This window comes from Rosa rugosa, chromosome 1, assembly GCF_958449725.1.
Source record: "Rosa rugosa chromosome 1, drRosRugo1.1, whole genome shotgun sequence".
Lineage (NCBI taxonomy): Eukaryota > Viridiplantae > Streptophyta > Magnoliopsida > Rosales > Rosaceae > Rosa > Rosa rugosa.
The window spans coordinates 28619962-28633221 of NC_084820.1; the positions used below are offsets into that span (position 1 = coordinate 28619962).

A 13260-nucleotide genomic window follows, 5' to 3' on the forward strand; every position below is an offset into this window, starting at 1 on the left:
AGATAGGGAGATTGATGCTTAATATGGTCATGATTCTCTAATGGATTGCGATGGGTTGCTTGGAAATTTTGGCAGCTTATGGCCTTATGGGTTCTTATATGATTTGAGTTAGATTAGTGGATGATAAAAAAAGATGAAAAAGACCGGGAAATTGGAAGTTCTGGTGCAGTATTTTTCTTATCATAGATTTGATAAAACAGAGACAAATTGGAATAGAAATTGGATAGTTCATGATGATTTGTAAGGATGCTTTGTAGCCTTTGTTAACTTCACTAACTGCAGCAGTGCGACCTTTGTTAGCTTTGTAGCCGCTTTAACTCAAGAAAAAGACCGGAATGAACTGGCCACCATGCACGAGTCCCCTTGTTCTGGATCCTTCAAGAGGAAGAGGAAGAGAGACAGAGAAGATGATATGGGTGGGACCCACATATAAGCTTTGAAAATCAAGTTGACTCCGTTGAAATTTCAACGACCAACCAATGGATGACACGTGTTTGATCCGTAGTTTTCAAATTTGCGGACGTCCTCTTTGGAACGTTGCTGTATATATATATATATATATATATATGTATGTATGTATATGTATGTATATATATATATCTAATGTGTTTATGTATTTGGTAAGTCTATATACTATGTTTATGTTTCATATTATAAAAAAAATTCACAACTTTTATATATCTAATGTGTGTATATCTATATATATATATATATGTATATGTATATGTATATGTATATGTATATGTAGATATATAAATATATGTATAATTTTATACATATATGTGTGTGTATATATAATGTATATATATGTGTGTGTGTGTGTGTGTGTGTATATATATATATATATATGTATGTATGTATGTATGTATGTATATGTTGATATATGTATATATATGTGTGTGTGTGTGTATATATTAGATATATAAAAAAAATAAGTGAGGGGTAAAATGGTAATTTTGGATCAAATTGTGTGAAATTTGAATGTTTGTGGAGTTATCTGTTAAAATTGGAATAACAGGGACTGAACTGTCGACGCACCAAAAGTTAAAGGAGGGACCAGTAATTTCCCCTTATTTTTAATAGTAGGACTCACTCCTAAATTGACAAGGCAGACCACCTCGACACCACATCATAAAACATAGGCCATATATGATCCACATTAACAAGTTAAATAACTCAATTGTCGGAAAACTAACAAATTGGACCTATTAGATCAAAATTGAAAGTGCAGGGGTGTTTTTGATGAAATTAGAAGTTCAGGGACTGAATTGATTTTGGACCTAAACCACAAGGTAGTAATTTGTATTTAGCCCTTTTGTTTATTTTGTTCTTCTTTTGCATGCTAAGTGTCTTTAGTTCCGACTACCCAATAATTATGGGTTAGCCACTAATCCTCGTGGTACGATAATTTTGGGCTTAATACTTCCTTATCTTGACACGATTCGTACGCTTGCGAGAGTTTATGACTCAAGTCATCCACCAACTTCTACCAGAAATATATCAGCAAGTAAAGGATTTAAAGTTCGGCAGCTAGGATATTCCCAGGGCAGATCGTTGGTCCCATATACCCAACAATATTCTACAGATGCAGATGATGAGAATACATCTTCAATGACCTTCTATACCGAAGATGGAACAACCACATCAATCAATGCCCAACAGATTTGACATGAGGAGTTTAAGGGCCTTTCATAACAATTTCTAAACAACTGCTTGTTTCTTAAAGTATTTTTATTCTTACTAGTTAGTGTACCCGCGCGATGCTGCGGAAATATGATCGATATCATTCGATTTAATGGTCCTGAATTTAGATTGTATATTATATATTGTTTATTTGTTTTACATGTTAAAAAAACTGGTAACTTGGCCAGATTTCAAAGTTAATAACTACAAAAAGTGTCCACAATGAAGGAGGAGACATACTCCCAATACAGCTAATAACTCAACTTTAATCAATGTATCATCATTTTCCATTTAACCAATGTATTATCATTCTCCATGAACTGATTATAAATCATTGGCAAAGAATTCCTATCAATAAAAAAAAATAGCAGGTTTCAATCTAACAAAAGGAGGAGAGACTTCACCCACACGTACTCTATCCAGAGCTGAATCCACGTTGGCTTTGGCCCTTTCCTATGCAGCTTAGTCGACATTTACTGCTCAGTATTACCAAGAAGTTCTGGGAAGATTTAAATCTCCAAACAGTTCAGTGTGATTCTTCCACCAGTTTCTGAAAACAAATAAGCAGCAAAAGCTAATTATACAATACAAATGCCATAGTTACATCAGTTACTCCTACTGGAATGCACCTAGGCCATCCAGGTCAGACACATCCAACAATACTTGAATATGTGTGTGCACGTGTTGCATCACTTGCATGGATCAACCAAGTAAAGAGAGTTGATTGGGCATACCTGAACAAACTCTGATGGAAGCAAATCCTCGCATTGCTTGTTAACATGCCATGGAGGGTGAAGCAATATCAGAATCTAGATAATGTGCAAGCCGATCAAGTTTGACACACTGAAAAACAAATGGGGAAATATATCATGAATTTCTACATGGTAGGGAAGCAGGGACCAATATATTGAAGAAGCTAAGGTATTCATAAAGACACTGCAGAAATTATGCAGTTGGCAATAGCCAATGCAATTTGGCAACAGTGTCAAGTCCCCTGCTTATGATCAGGTTACCATCACTTATTACTTTGGTGTTGTTTGTTGTTTCATGGACTTAAACATACTACTCAAATCAAATTGAAATAAATGCACCAAGATGATTTTTTGATTGGGTTTTTTGATTTCGAAACAAATGACACCAATATTAACAACTTAAGGGAGGGTACAAAAGAATTGATTGTTAGCAGGTTTAAATTTTTTCATGTATTTGTTAGAAAAGAATTAAAAGTTTTTTCTCTAACAACATAGCTTTGATCTTATTGATCGATCTATCTGCATTATGTTTCGTATATGCTCACTAATGAAAAAAGGAATAAGTAACCGCATCATGATGTTGAGTATGCAATTGATATTTCAATTGCTTTGCTGCCAGTTCATACATTGAAGCAAAAGTTACCATAAAGGTCCTGCAAATGTTTCTCTAAAAGCCTAAAACATGATTATTAAATACTCAAAGGAACGTACCATATAGTAGCTACTCATTAATCTAATAGTGTTTGAGGGCTGGCTTGCTTGTAAAATATCCAGTTCAGTAAGCAGTGGTTCCAAATTGAGGTATAGGAGTCAAAACCACAATGACCAACATGAAAAAGACTAAGGCTTTAAGAAAAGAACGAAGTAAATCTTTATGGGCAGACCTTTCTTGAAGAAAAGCCAGAGCAGATTTGTCATACCTGCAAAATTTGAAGATGATGTTCAGAAATTGTTCCTCTGGTTGTTCTAAATATCAAGGCAAACACAACAAAGTAATAAGTGTATAAACCCCCAAATCAATACTTTCAAATCCAATACATATCCCGCATCAGAATGAGAGAACAATTCAAAATTGAATCAACAAAATCAAGGTTCAACAATTGGAAATTTGGGAACTTCTTTCTTTGTGCACCTCTCTGATCACTCTCGTGATGAAGAACAACTAACCTCGTGCTGAGATGAATATCACCTCTCTCTATCTCCATGTCTCACTTTCTCTCTCTCTTCGGGCAAAGCAAAGAAACACACCTGGACTCCCTCGAGGTCTCGATCGTTCTTGATTTCTCTTTCATTGTTCTCTCTTCATGGAGCAAGGAAACAGAGCCACGCGGAAAGCCTCGGACTGCAATGAAGACATACACCTGTCAGGGAAATCAAGTAAAAAACCAAAGAGAATGCAGGGGCAAAACGGGGCAGGTCACTGTAGTACTATTCATTCAACAGTATCATTCTCATTTTACTTTTACTAGCAACGTGCCCGCGTTTTTCGCGGGTGATAATGTGATATTGTGATATTAATGGAAAATAGATCAATTAAAAAGAATAGTGGTTATTTATTTTTTAGACATAGAATAGTGGTGGTTTTGGTATTTTTTTTCAATTTACTATTTTATTAACTTAATTTAATAATTATGTTATTGAATGGTATTATAGGCACTTTCAAAATTTGGTGAAGCCTTTGACACCAAAAGAGGGCCTCCAATTATAGTAGTTTATATTTTATTAACTTAATTTAATAATTATGTTATTGAAGGGTATTATAGGCACTTTCAAAATTTGGTGAAGTCTTTGACACCAAAAGAGGGCCTCCAATTATAGTAGTAGAGATATATGTATAATTATACATACATCTAAAGCTGAATCACTATTCCTAGCACGGTTCATTACTGTTCCTAAACACTGTTCATTTTGAATTGGCGGTTTTGCCCTTCGTTTTTGTTTCAATTTCCATTGCAGGATGCAATTTTCCCGATTGCTGCTCCTGAGACCTTCTATTTGCTTTGGTGTAGAGAGAGAGAAAGAGAGAAAGAGAGAGGGAGAGAGACTGAAAGGAAAAAAGGAGTGATCAATCTAGATTCTGAAAGGAGAAGTGGGATCTGATTCTGGGTTTGTTTTCGGTTGCTTCTGAGACCTTCTATTTGTTTGGGTGTAGAGAGAGAGAGAGAGAGGGAGAGAGACTGTGAAAGGAAAAAATGAGTGATCGATCTAGATTTAGAAAGAAGGAGAAGAGGGATCTGATTCTGGGTTTGTTTTGTGTTGCTCCGGGGAATTTGAAGTTTAGTGATCGTCTTGGAAGGAAGTGTGAAAGGAGAAGAGGTAATCGTCCAGTTCCGGAGGAAGGTTTGGGTTTGTTTTATGAGTTTGGATTTAGTTTCTTCTTTTCTACTTATCGTCTTCTCTGATTGTCCGCTTTTTCTGTAAACAATTTTTTGATGGGTGGTTTATAGGTTGAAAAAGAGTGGGAGAGTTTCTCAGTTCGTGTATAGGTGAGGAAATCCAAATTCAAATCACAACCATTAACAAGGGTGAAAATTTGGGTTGTGATTTTGGTTCTTAAACTTGAAATTTTTTGATTGAATTGTTCATAGTTTGAATTGGTTTTTTTATTTATGTAGTGTGTGCTTAATCTAGAGGATGTACATATTGAAGCAGCTATTTCTTTGTTCATTTCTAGGTTCAGAGGTTTGAAGGTAGGTTTGGGCCAATTTTTTTTATACCAATATGTTTGTAATTAACTGTTATATTTGTCTATTGGATTATTGTATGGAATTGATCAAAGGTCTTTTGTTGTTATTGGCTGAGTTGATTGAATGAGTTGCCAGAAAAAGATTGGTAGAATAAGATTAGTGTTTCTGTCTTATTTCGATGAGGTCAAGTTAGATATTCTCTGCCCTTTGTTTTTCTCTGCTTTGGGTTATGGTTAGAGGTCCTAAGAATTTTTTTTTTTCTGCAAATATGGTTGGTTAAAGTGGCTACTGTGGGATTGGTATTGTGAGAAGTGGGTACACAGGGTCTTCTTTGTTTATTAGAAGAAGAACTGGCACACTACTTGGGAGCTCATCTTTGTTTATTAGATTGGTCCTTTAATTCGAGTAGTTTGGCTGCTAGAGTCTTCAATATTTTGTTACCTCCACCAGAAATAAAGGACAAGAAAATCTGAAAGGAGTTTGACGAGGACATCATAGCCAAACCTTTTAAGGTTTATGAGCGAAAGAAATGGAAAAGGAGAGCAGCTAGTCATTCCCTTTCCATATGGTTTGATTAATTGCTTTCATTCTAGAAGTCTCTAGGCAGGTGTCTTTCAGTTTCAGTTTGGGTCAGTTTCAGTGTGGAATTTTAAGGTTTCTTTATTATTTCAGTTTCAGTTAGGAGTTTAAATTCCTTTATTAGGTCTTTTATGCTTCAGTTTTGTGAAGTGTAACAGCCCTAGCTATGAAAGGTCTTTAATGCTAGTTAATATGAGCTATATGCTCAAATATAAATAAGTGTAAGTGCCAAGTGGCCAGATATGTCGTGATGAATAAAAATTTCAGAGTGTTTCTGAGTTTTCTAGAGACTGGAGTGTTGGTGTGAAGCCTTGTGTGTGAGTGAGAAACCTGGGAGGGAATCCTAGTTCTTAGCTTTCACTTTCTACCCTACAAACCTGTGTGTTAAATCCCTATAGCTTAGAGTTTGTTGATCCTGGTGCCTAGGCAGTGATTATACTACATCAGTTTTGGTATCAGAGCTGGACAAGCTCTGGTGTCTCCTAGCTCCAGCCAAAAGAAACTTCATTTAGCCATGGACCTTGAAACTTTGGCTAAAACGATAGAAGGTTTAGCCGCCCAAATTGGTCATCTTGAGACCAGATTACAAGATCAGGCAGTTGCTTCTGACCGTCGTTTGGCAGAGATTGAAGCTTCCATCTACAATGAAGAAGAAAGTGTACGTGGGGGGCCGAGGGTGCAACCTAGAAGGAATGTTTGCAGACAAAATGTTCAACGTAACAATGGGCAAGATGGACATAATCCTGAAGAAAAAGCACTGAAGTCTATGAAGATTGAAGCTCTTAGTTTTGATGGCCAGCTGAATGCAAATGTTTTCTTGGATTGGTTATCAGACATGGATCATTATTTTGAATGGTATGAGTTGTCTGAAGATCGTAGGATAAGGTTTGCAAAGATGAAGTTGGTGGGCAAGGCTCGAGATTGGTTGTCTAATGTGGAAAGACGAATTGCGAGAGATGGTGAAGAACCTATTGCTTATTGGGATGAGATGAAAGAAGGCTGAAGGAGAAGTATGTTCCTTTGTCTTATAAGGAACGCTTGCTTGACCAATGGCAATCTCTTCGTCAAGGAAGCATGACAGCTGCTGATTATATTGATAAGTTTGAAGAATTTATGGTGAGATGTAACATCACCGAAGACCCATCAGTAACTCTTGCTCGTTTCAGGACAGGTCTTCGTCCAGAACTTCAAAGAGAGCTGATTCCTCATGATGTACATTCATTAGAGCGAGCTTATCAATTAGTGCTGGAATTGGAGCGCTACTTGAAGACCCCTACAACCCTTGTGTACAAGCGGTTTGATCAGCGAAACTCTGAGTTTCGTCCTAGCATCTCTGGAACAAAACCGTCTCCATTCTCTAAAGGCTCAAATACTTCCAATTCGCTAGTGAAAGCTGAAAAAGGAAAGGGATTACAATCTGGTATGCGAGGAGAGGGATCTATAAGGTGCTATAGATGTCAAGGTTATGGTCACTTTGCTGGTCAATGCCCAACTAAAGAGCAAACTCGAAGTTTGTTTGCAGCAAGCACAGAAGAAGAGGCTGATGCTCAAGGAGAATTGGAGGAAGAAGTTTATGAGCCTGAAATTCCAGCTACTGATGATGATTTGGAGGGTGAACCTATAGACATTGTTCAACCAAGAATGGTTGTGGTTAGATGCACTTTGACTCAACCTAAGAGTACTGAAGATTGGCGGAGAACAAACATTTTTCACACTTATGTTAAGTGTGGAGACAAAAGTTATAAAGTCATCATTGACAATGGAAGCTGCATCAATGTTGTCTCCCCTCAAACCATCTCTAAATTGGGTTTGACCGCTGCTAATCATCCTCAACCTTATCGTGTGGCATGGATTGACAAGTCTTCCATTCCCGTGACACAGCGATGTCACTATTCAGTTTTCATCTTACAAGGATACTGTTTGGTGTGATGTGGTGTCGATGGATGTGGGACACATTCTTTTGGGCAGACCATGGTTGTATGATCAGGAAGTAACCATTTCGGGCCGTGCCAACTCATGCTCCTTTATTCATGAAGGAAAGCACATCAAGTTGAACCCGATCTAGCCCAGATCAGTCCCCCCAACCGACACTTAGAAAAGGAGGGCAGCAATCAAAATCCCTTAATATCATCAGTCCAAGACACTTTGCAAGGGAGACAACAGGTGATTCTGTTATTTTTATATTGATTGCAAAGGAATCTCACCCTTTGACTAGTTTGGAGTTGCCCTCGGATGTGAAATCAATCCTTGAATAGTTTACTGATGTATTTGCTGAGGACCTTCCAAATGAACTTCCTCCTCTCTGGGATATTCAACATGTAATTGATCTGGTCCCTGGAGCAACATTACCTAATTTACCACATTATCGGATGAATCCAACCGAGCATGCAGAATTGAAAAGGCAGGTTGATGAGCTTCTTGCAAAAGGGTTCATTCAAGAGAGCCTTAGCCAATGTGCTGTTACTGCCCTTCTCACACCAAAAAAGGATGGCTCTTGGAGAATGTGTGTGGATAGCAGAGCCATCAACAAAATCACAGTCAAATATCGGTTTCCAATACCGAGACTTGATGACATGCTGGACATGATGGCAGGAGCTACTATCTTTTCTAAGATTGATTTGAAAAGTGGTTATCACCAGATCCACATCAGACCTGGAGATGAATGGAAAATCGCCTTTAAGACAAAGGATGGTTTGTATGAATGGTTAGTCATGCCATTTGGACTAACTAACGCACCCAGCACCTTCATGAGAGTTATGACACAAGTTTTGAGGCCGTTCATGGGTAAGTTCTTGGTTGTCTATTTTGACGATATTTTAATTTATAGCACATCCAAAGAGTAGCACCTTAATCACTTGAAGCAAGTCTGCACAGCTCTTAGAAGAGAGAAGTTGTTTGCAAACCTTAAAAAGTGCTCATTCATGTCCAATGAAGTTATCTTTTTGGAATTTGTTGTGTCGTCAAAGGGAATGCAAGCAGATCCAGAGAAAGTCAAGGCTATTGCTGATTGGGCAGAACCAAAAAACATACATGAGGTGCGTAGTTTTCATGGATTGGCTACCTTTTATCGTCGATTCATTGCTGGGTTCAGTTCTATCATGGCTCCCATTACTAATTGCATAAAGAAAGGGGAGTTTCGGTGGACAAATGTTGTTGCAAAGGCATTTCAGGAGATCAAAACCAGAATGATTAATGCTCATGTTATGCGCCTTCCTGATTTCACAAAACCTTTTGAGGTTACATGTGATGCTTCAGGTGTTGGAATTGGTGGAGTTCTAAGTCAAGAGGGGCATCCTATTGCATATTTCAACGAGAAGTTGAATGAAGCCAAGCAGAAGTACTCTACCTATGACAAAGAATTTTATGCAGTGGTTCAATCCTTGCGGTATTGGAGACATTACTTGCTGCCACAAGAATTTGTCTTGTATTTTGATCATGAGGCTCTGCGATATCTCAATTCGCAGAAGAGATTAAACCCACGACATGCAAAATGGGCTAAATTTATTCAAGAGTATACTTTTGTGCTGAAGCATAAATTTGGAGTGGAGAATAAAGTAGCAGATGCTCTTAGCCGCAGGAACTCACTTTTATACACTATGAGTGTGGAAGTGGTTGGATTCGATAATCTGAAAGAAGAGTATTTGAGTTGTCCAGACTTTGGAAGAATATATTCAGCACTCTTGGAAAAGAAATCCAAAAGCACTGAGTTTGTTCTACAAGATGGGTTTCTTTTCAAAGGAACCAAACTTTGTATTCCTTGCACGTCGGTGAGAGACTTCCTAATTTTAGAGCTACATGCTGGTGGGATCGCTGGACATTTTGGGAGAGACAAAACCATTGCTCTTGTGGAGGATCGCTTCTATTGGCCTAGTCTCAAACGCGATGTTGCTAAAGTTGTTGAACGATGTCGTACTTGTCAGTTGGCAAAACACAAAAGGCAAAACACAGGGTTATACACCCCGCTGCCTGTCCCACATACTCCTTGGCAAGATATTAGCATGGATTTTGTGCTTGGGTTGCCTAAGACTACACAACGACATGATTCCATTTTTGTGGTTGTGGATCGTTTTTCTAAAATGGCTCATTTCCTTCCTTGTTCTAAGACATTTGATGCTTCTGAAGTGGCCAAGCTTTTCATGGATGAGGTTGTTCGGTTGCATGGTTTGCCTAAAACTATAGTGTCTGATCGTGATGTTCGGTTCATGAGTTATTTTTGGAAGATTTTGTGGCACATGTTGGGCACCAAACTCAAGTTTTCATCTGCTTACCATCAGCAAACAGATGGGCAAACTGAAGTGGTGAATAGAAGTTTGGGAAATCTGCTGCGAAGTTTGGTTGGTGAACATATCAGGTCTTGGGATTCAATTTTACCTATTGCTGAGTTTGCATATAATAATTCAGTTAACCGGACTATAGGCATGAGTCCCTTTGAAGCTGTTTATGGTCACAAGCCCAGAGCTCCAATAGATCTCATTCCCATGACGGTTTCACATAGGCCATCACAGTCAGCTAATGAATTTGCAAGTCATATTCATGAGTTGCATGCTGAGATTAATCGTTGGATTAACAAGAGCAATGAGCAATATAAAAAGGCTGCTGATGTCCATCGAGCATTCAAGGAATTTTCAGTGGGAGACTTTGTCATGGTTCGAGTTAGACCTGAACGTTTCTCTAAAGGGAAGGCAAAGAAGTTACAAGCTCGCAGCATTGGACCTTTTAAAGTATTGCAGAAGATTGGAACCTGTTAATGTCTAAAAGTCCGGCGGTAGCTGGACCTTAGTTAACGCTGATCCGGTGTGCGGATCGGTACTTGTGTTGTTCTCGAAGCTCCCGCTACCTGTCAAGTAAAATAGAAAGGGCGTCAGAGGGAGACCGCGCCGGGCGGTCTTCAACTCTCCGATGCCTAAGTTAGTCAATGTATTTATGTTGACAAAGTAACAGTAGGTAAGTATTGAATGCGTAATTAATGAGGAGAGAGGAGAGGACCTTTTATAGGTGAGGAAGAGGTTGATCTTCTCTTTGTTTTCGATGTGGGACTGATATGCTTCAGTTCCCAGTTTCAGAAGCTTCTGATGCCATCTTGGCTCGGCGCGTGGCGGCGCGTCGGCGGCGATCTGGAGGTGGTCCGACGTTGGGGCTGTAGCCCGCCTGGCGGTGTGTCTGCATGTCATTCCTTTGGTTGGAATTAGTACCTTTGGCGGTACAATGAGCGTAGCCCATTAGAGCTAATTATGCTTGCAAATGTACATGTATGTACAAGTCCCCCAAGTCCCCAGTCAAGGAGGGCAATCTTGGTTGGGGAGTTGTTCGGCGGTTTGAAGCGTTTTCTTCCGCTAGACTTGCAAGAGCATAATTAGCGTCAGTACGTTGTCAACCGTTGGTTTTACTGAGCAAACGTTTTATACCCTTTCGGGTGGGCCCCTGCTAGGCCCCCCAAGGAGTCCCCCACTCCCCGGCTAAGATAGACCTCCGGATGGTCGGCAAATTGTTTGTTGAGGGGGAGCTGCACGAAGCAGAGGGTGTTGGGTAGCGAGCCCAATGTTTAGCACCCAAATGACGGGGGTCAACGTGCCTGATCAGGGCCGTCATAGACTGTTGACTAGTCCCCGTGTCCCGTAGGGACGGTCTGACGGTAACGCCGCGTGGCGGTCGTTGTCAGAGTGAGGCGTGGCCTCGGGATTCGCCGTTTGGCGGATATCCCCCCGCTGAATGTAGCAGGAAGCAGCGTCCGATAGACGTGCCTGGCGGTACTTTGTTGAGCGATAGTGCTGAACAAAGTACGCAGCTAGCAAGCTGAAAAGAGGGGGTTCCGCTAGAGGTGTGTAGCGGCAGACGCCCAGCTTGCAGGATGGCAAGGGAGAAATTCCGCTACCGGGGTTTCGCTCAGCGGGGATTTCGTCACTTGGAATATGACAGGGGAGAAGTTCCGCTGGCGGGGTTTCGCTCAGCGGGGACTTCGTCACTTGGAAGATGACAGGGGAGAAGTTCCGCTGGCGGGGTTTCGCTCAGCGGGGACTTTGTCACTTGGAAGATGACAGGGGAGAAGTTCCGCTGGCGGGGTTTCGCTCAGCGGGGACTTCGTCACTTGGAAGATGACAAGGGAGAAGTTCCGCTGGCGGGGTTTCGCTCAGCGGGGACTTCGTCACTTGGAAGATGACAAGGGAGAAGTTCCTCTGGCGGGGTTTCGCTCAGCGGGGACTTCGTCACTTGGAAGATGACAAGGGAGAAGTTCCGCTGGCGGGGTTTCGCTCAGCGGAGACTTCGGACGGTCGGTGAACTCATTCCAAGTGGTTACTTCCACCAGACGAAGCGTCTGGTGGTGGTTGACACGTGTCTAACCCGCAGAGGGTTAGCGTGCGGAGGTTTGTCTCCTAAGCCTGGCCGTCTTCTCGCCATAAATGATGGTAATTATGAATTTCGTAACCGAGGCGACGCCTCGGATAATCCGGAGAGTAAGTGGAGGTCTGTGACACGTGTACGGCTGTCGTGTGATGTCGTTTTTTAGCGGACGGCGGAGAACGCGCTGATGTTGACATAAAAGGGGGGGAAACCCAGTGAGATTTGACACTTTGGTAAAAGCTTCAAACTCACAGTCGTGTTCTTCTCGCTCAGTTCGTCCGAGACTGAAGAAAGAGGTTGCCGGAGCTTGGAGATACCGTTCCCGGAGAAACGACGATCGCACCCTCCTAAGATACTGTGCACCATCGTACCACAGGCTTCACCACCGAGGTTGGTATCTGGATTCCCTTTTCCCCGTTTCATTGGATCTGCTATTTTCTGGGTTTTGTTGTTTTTGTGTTTCTGGGATGATTCCTGTTTTTCTTTGGCGTGTTCTGAGGTGTAAAGTGAGATTTTGGAGGGGGGGGGGGTTGGGTTATGGTGGTTGGCAGAGAGTTAGCGTTTAGGTATTTGCTAGATGGTCGAATCTGGGTTGAGTGCGTTTGTTCCTATTTTGGCATTTTCTGGGTAAATTGTTCTTGATGCTCTTGGCTATAACTGATGTAAGAATAGGCTAGATCTGTGTTTGTGCTAACTGGTGTGGGTTTTAGGGTTTGGGATGGCTAACGTCATAGAGATTTCGAGCAGTGAGGATTCCGGGTCTGACGTGTCGTTCAGTGCGGCGGATAGGATATTTATTGACTCGTTGCGTCCGTCTGCCCATGCAGGAACCTCACTGCCAGTACTGCTAGAGGTTGAGCCGCTACAGACCATACCTTGGGAAGTAGCCATGGGTCGTGGTCCACGTCCAGAGAGCTCTAGGGCGGGTGAGGACGCTACTGCTAAAGCTAGGCGCGACGAGCGTTTGGCGAGCAATAGCGCTGCCAGCGGCTCCGCTGGGGAAGAAGAAGCAGCGGGGGAGAATGCTGAGTCAGCGTGGTTCCTCCAGGATGGCACCGCCGTCGACGAGGCAGGAGGGCGGATAAATGCCGCCGTCGTCACTCGAATGAAGCAGACGTTCCGGTTGCTAGGCTCGGTGAAGCTGCGCCCACCGACGGTGGATGAGAAGGCGTCGATTCTCCCAGTGGGATTTGCGGCCGTGCATGAGGCGATATTCCGCC

General features: G+C 41.4%; 1 long non-coding RNA gene across 1 annotated transcript; it reads right to left on the reverse strand.

Moving 5' to 3' along the window:
- Positions 1 to 1846: 1846 nt before the first annotated feature.
- On the reverse strand, positions 1847 to 2694 carry LOC133724529 (uncharacterized). The gene is made up of 2 exons (XR_009853754.1): positions 2418 to 2694; positions 1847 to 2233 (listed from the first exon to the last, which is right to left on the reverse strand). It is a non-coding gene; the product is annotated as an uncharacterized LOC133724529 (long non-coding RNA).
- Between the last annotated feature and the right edge of the window lie 10566 nt (positions 2695 to 13260).